Source organism: Artibeus jamaicensis, unplaced genomic scaffold, assembly GCF_021234435.1.
Source record: "Artibeus jamaicensis isolate MK-2021 breed Jamaican fruit bat unplaced genomic scaffold, CSHL_Jam_final scaffold_584, whole genome shotgun sequence".
In the NCBI taxonomy this organism is placed as follows: domain Eukaryota; kingdom Metazoa; phylum Chordata; class Mammalia; order Chiroptera; family Phyllostomidae; genus Artibeus; species Artibeus jamaicensis.
Window position 1 is genome coordinate 4,160,797 of NW_026522048.1, and position 6,572 is coordinate 4,167,368.

At 35.8% G+C, this 6,572-nt stretch overlaps 1 pseudogene; it reads right to left on the reverse strand.

Moving 5' to 3' along the window:
- Positions 1–2,777: 2,777 nt before the first annotated feature.
- LOC119037187 (14-3-3 protein zeta/delta-like) lies at positions 2,778–3,522 on the reverse strand (annotated as a pseudogene).
- Between the last annotated feature and the right edge of the window lie 3,050 nt (positions 3,523–6,572).

The window sequence follows — 6,572 nt, forward strand, 5'->3', positions numbered from 1 at the left end:
ACCATAAATGACCCCAAATAGCAGATGCAATTTTGAGAAAGAAGAACAAAGTAGGAGGGATCATAATACCTGATACCAAATTGTATTACAAGGCCACTGTAATCAAAACAGCCTGGTACTGGCATAAAAACAGGCACATGGACCAATGGAACAGAATAGAGAGCCCAGAAATAAACCCAAGTCTCTATGGTCAATTAGTATTTGACAAAGGAGCCAGCAACATAAAATGGAGTAAAAATAGCCTCTTCAACAAATGGTGTTGGGAGAACTGGACAGCTACATGAAAAAAATGAAACTTGAGCACCAACTTACACCACACACCAAAATAAATTCAAAGTGGATAAAAGACTTAAATATAAGCCATAACAACATTAAAGTTGGAGAACATTGGCAGGGAAATCTCAGATATTTCAGACAGCAACATTTTTGACATGTCCCATAGACATTGATATGTCCCCTAGAGCAAGGGACATAAAGGAAAGAATAAACAAATGGGATCTCATCAAAATAAAAAACTTCTGCACAGCTAAAGAAAATAGTATCAAAATAAAAAGAGAACCAACCATTTGGGAAAACATATTTGCCAATGATACCCCAGACAAAGGTTTAATCTCTAAAATATGTAGAGAATTTACATGAATCCACTCTAAAAAGACATGCAACCCAATTAAAAAATGGGCAAAGGGCTTGAACAGACACTTCTCCGAGGAGGACATGCAGAGGATCCAGAGACACATGAAAAGATGTTCAATATGGCTAGCTGTCAGAGAGATGCAAATTAAAACCACAATGAGATATCACTTCACACCAGTCAGAATGGCCATCATAAACAAAGCAATAAACAACAAGTGTTGGAGAGGTTGTGGGGAAAAGGGGACCTTAGCACACTGTTGGTGGAATGCAGACTGGTACAACCATTATGGAAAACAGAATGGGATTTTCTCAGAAATCTAAAAATGGATCTGCCTTTTGACCTGGCAGTTCCACTGCTGGGATTATATCCTAAGAACTCTGAGTCACCAATCCAAAAGGACCTATGCACCCCAATGTTCATAGCAGCACAATTTACAATAGCCAAGTGTTGGAAGCAACCTAGGTGCCCATCAGTAAATGAATGGATCAAAAGACTATGGTACATTCACATGATGGAATTCTATGCAGCAGGAAGAAAGAAGGAGCTTCTACCCTTTGCCACAGCATGGGTGGAACTGGAAAGGATTATGCTAAGCAAAATAAGCCAGGTAGTGAAAGACAAATACCATGTAAGTGGAACCTAATAAAAAAAGCAAACATGCAAGCAAAATGTAACCAAAGAGATTAAAATTAAGAAGCGACAGTAACCAGATGGGAGGTAGGAAGGGATAATGGGAATGAAAGGGAAAGGATTTTCAGGTACATCTAAAGGACACACAGACAAAATCAAAGGTGTGTAGGATCAAGGATGGGGAGTGGGGATATCTGGGGTGGTTGTAGTGGTGAGGGGAAAATGGAGACAATTGTACTTGAACAACAATAAAAAATATTAAATTAAAAAATATGAAAAATTAAAAATCATGCAAAAAAAACCCTTAGAAATTGGTCTCTGGAATCCTAGGAATTTAAAAAATTATAATTAGTTACACTGTTTTTTATTGTGACCTAAAATGAAGGGACCAATGAAGTTTATCAAGACCTTGTAGCTGTTGCTGTAGAACTGAATGAATATAAGAATAACTTGGGATCTGTCTGGTGGGATGGTTATTACTAATTCCATTAAGCAAACTGAATTAGAGAATGGCAATAAGGTCTTTTTGAAAATTCCATTCATAAAATTTTTATTCTACTTACATAAACTGAATCCATGTGTTCTTAACTATTATGCTTAGATTGTTCATGAATATTTCACAAGACATTAACAAAGCTAGTCATCATCTCAAGTTATTTTCCTGCTAACTATTATTACAGCACATGCATATTAGGCAAGTATTAAAAAATCACAAAAGCAAAAAAAAAACTAAAAGAAGTTAAATACTTTTTTTTACTGGTGTGCTTGATATACATAAAGTAATGAATATCAAGAAATTCATCTTACTGCATCTTTACTTGTACATTTTTTTGATTGCTAAAAACACTTAAATACAAATAAAATGAGTGTAGCAAAAATAATGCAAGTAAACAGCAGATTAATTTACAAGTAATGGAATGTGAATTGTTTCTCCCTTTGTCCAGAGTAAGTTGGGTCACAACTAAAACAACACTTCTGCAGCTGTGGTTATAGGTGTGCACATTGAGATTGAATATTCCACAGATACACACATGCCATTCCAACATGTACTATTCATGGGACATCCATTTCTACCACAGCCCTACAAATGCTCCAAAACTTCAAGTACCACAAAAACTACACCTGTGACTGGAACCAATTGTTCCTTTTATTACCCATCAGGGTAAACCAATATGTAGGCAGTTTCCTTTGCTTAGACATGGAAACAGTTTTAGCACTTGCTCTTGGGAAGCCACATGTACCAAAAGTGGAATGCCAAATATTTATAACTTGTATAAAAATTCCACATTCCCATATTGGCCACTTCAAGATGAAAACATAGCTCCCTGAATATTAACTAGGTTTACTCCCCTAATATTAAACATAAAAACCACATAGGAAACAGAAATTCACATTGAAGTAATGTAAACTTATTATAAATCATAGACAAAATATATTTGTGGGACAGCATGGGTGCTGTCTACATAGGTGCATATGGTCTACTGTGTAAATTTAAAATGAAGCAGACAAAAGTTTAAAGGCTGAGTTGATTTTCTCCTCCTGCTTCAGCTTTGTTTCCTTGGGTATCTGAGGTCCGCAATGTCACATTATTGCATTATTAGTATGCTGTCTCTGTATGACTCCTCACTTAATGTACCAACTTCAGCAGTGGCTTCATCAAAAGCTGATTTTGCAAGAGTGTAGGCTTTCTCCAGGAAGTTCAGAATCTCACAATGGAACACAGAGAAGTTATGGTCCAGGCCCAATCTGATAGGATATGTTGGTTGCATTTTGTTGCTTTCAAAAGCTTCTTGGTATGCTTGTTGTGACTGACCCACAATCCCTTTCTTGTTACCTGCAGCAGCAACCTCAGCCAAGTAATGGGTAGTAGTCTCCTTTCATTAAAACAAAACAAAACAAAACAAAACAAAACAAAACTGCTTTCTGCTTGTGAAGCACTGGGGATCAAGAATTTTCCCAAGAGAAATAGTATGTCATTGCAGGTATCTCTTAGCTGGGTCTCAATCCACTCTGTATTCTGGAGCCATTTGCTATTTATTCTCAGCACCTTCTATCTTTTGCTCAATATTTGAGACAACCCTTTAAGATGACCTATGGGGCTCCTACAACATTTTTGTAAGCAACTGAAAGAAAATTCCTCTCCTCATTGGATAATTAGGCTCCTTGCTCAGTTACAGACTTCATGAAGACTGCCTGCCATAATACCTCTCAGCCACCTCAGCCAGCTTGGCCTTCTGCACCAGCTCGTTTTTATCCATGACCTGATGTTCTGTGTCTGGAGTGGTTGGCGGCAGGCGAATGGGGACTCAATAATGTCTGGGCAGTGGCAGCAGCAGCGGCAAGTCTGAGACTCTGTTCCTGTATCTTACTGCTCACAGGTTACAGCTGCTCCCTAAGATTTGATATCAAAATTTTATCCCATGGCACAGACTTTCTCTTATTATATTAAGCAATCTCTTATAAGCAAAGCTAGAGCAACATAATAGCAAAAAAAAAGGTTAATTCTCTAGGCTTCCAAATTATAATATCAGTCAAATTCACAGCCTTCATCGGTTATCTTATATGAAATTTAGAGCATTAATAGAGAAAAGGTGGGACCCAAAATCCCTTTTGCCAACTGGATAAGTTGTCACATCTCTGTTTATTTTGGCAGTTCCTCCTTTTGTAAAATACTGAATGTTCCGTCTAAGAAATTTGTTTTACACGAGGAAGCCAATATGCCTAATGAACTCACATAAATACGATTCCCAGAAAGTGCTTGGGGACATTCAATTACATTATCAGATATGCAGTCCAGACCTTCTGACAGATTTGGCATTTTATTATACTACTATCATTATCATTACTATTATTATTATTTTGCTTAAAACAACATAAATTTATTCTCTCACAGTTCTGGAAACTAGAAGTCTGAGATCAAGTTGTGGGCAGGGTTGGCTCCCTCTGAGGAGCGTGAGGGAGAATCTGTTCCATTTGTATTTTATTTTTAAGTGGAATATATATATATATATATTATATATGCATATGTATATAATATAGACATTCTATGCATGTCTCCTATAGCAATATAGGAGACATACTTAGAATATGTAATTCTGTCAATGAATTATATATATAATGAAATTATATATGTGGTTCTATATAATTATCTATGCAATGTATATATTATATGTGTAATATATTATATGGTATACAATATATTGTGTAGTGTTGCATATTCTAAGCATGTTTCCTCACCTTATTGTCTGGTTTGACATTTGACTTGTTTCAGTCAATGGAAAGAGGAAAAACCTAAACTATACCACATACCAATAGAAGCATTTAATGTGATTGTATGAATGAGCTTTGCTCCTTGCGCTCTGTTCCCTGGCATAGGAACAGAAAATTCCAGATAATGAGGATTTATAGGAATAATCTTCAGATTGGCCCTGTAATGAGACTATACATGAAATAGAGGAACAGCTGACCCATAGTCCATGAAGGACATACATAATGTTTTTGATAATGAAGAATAAAATAAATACTTTCGTTGTAGGTCACTGGGCTTAGGAGATTTTTGTTACTGCAACAGCAATATCAAAAATATGAAGAACACACAATGGTAACAGTCTAATGTTTTTGGCCAATACAAAGTATATAAGGTTTATTTGGACTGAAATTACCAATATATGTACTATTTCTGCTTATTCTAGAATCAGTCATTTTTAGAAGGGCAAGTCATTTGAAGTATTAATTTGGTAAATCCATTGAGCTTTTCTTGCCAACTGAATAAATTGTTACATCTCTGATCACAGAACAAGCAAGCAAGCTAAGCATAACCAGAGACATTGAAATTAAGAACAAACTGACAGTAACCAGAGAGGAGGTGGGAGAGGATTATGGGGGAGTTGTCAGGAACATGTATGAAGGACACATGGATAAAGCCAAAGCAGGTAGGATAGAGGTTGGAAGGTGGGGATGGCTGGGGTTAGGAGCAGTGGTGGTGGTAGGGAAATGGAGATAATAGTACTTAAAGAACATTTAAAAAGAGGAAAAAAGAAAGAATAAGATAAAATAAAATGATTGAGAAAATTCTTTTAAATAATCACAAGTCTCTGCTTCTTCTGGCAGGTCTTCCTTTCTTAAAATATTAAATGCCCTTGTCTGAGGAATTTATCTTACATGGGGAGACCAGTGTGCTTAATGAATCCACCTAATATCAAATTACTTCTTTAATTAATTAATCTTAATGCATTCACATTTTTATGTCAAATTAATAAATTCCCATTTGATATAGAGACACAAATTTTATGATTTACCATATATTTTTCCAGCTGATTTGTTGCCTAGGCATATTACTTTAAGAACTACTAAGAAAAGTAGTTAAGCTACCTTTGGCTTGGTTGCATTCATATTATTTTTATTCAGAATCTTTTTTTTCTATTTCAGAGCTTGAGACAGAATATTTTTTTAATTAAAAATATGTTTCTATTGCTATTTAGCCTCCTTTTACCCATCCTGTTGTCCATGTCCATGAGTCCTTTTTCCTTTTTTCTTGATCCCTCCACCTCCTAAACTCCTCTACCAATAACTGTCATCCTGCTCTCTATGAGTTTGCTTATTAGTTCAGTTTGTTCATTAGATTTCACATGAAATCGTATGGTATTTGTCTTTCTCAGACTGGCTTATTTCACTTAGCATAATGTTCTCCAGGTTCACCTATGCTGTTGCAAAGGGTAAATTTATTTCTTTTCTATGGCTGAGTAGTATTCCACTGTGTAAATGTACCATAGTTATTTTATCCATTCATCTATTGATGGACACTTGGGTTGCTTCCTATTTTCCAAAAAGATGTACATCAACAGATATACATATGTTGTACACCAATACATATGTAATATATACACACATATCCTATCCTACCTGCTCTTATAATTTCATGTTGACACTTTTCCATGTGATGTGTATAATTTGTAACTGAGCTGAGAAATATATAATGATGAAAGTGATGCTATGTGACCTCTAAGCCTTCTGTCTATCTCTGCCTTAGTTAGACAAGTGTTTGAGGAGCCCTGACTGGGCATATAAGAAATCTGGTTATATCGAAATTGTTATACTTAAAGGAGCACATGAAGGATATCAAAGAGAGAGAGAGCTGTCTGAGAAAGCCCAGGTGTTTCATTGCTCGTGTGTTCTCATATGTTTTTAGTATGCCTTCAGATGATATCAACCCCATTCTCCAAATTACATTTAGTAATGCAGAGTTCAGCAGAGATAAGCTGTCATAAGCAGAATAGATGCTGTTTCAAGCCACTAAGTTACTGAGTAC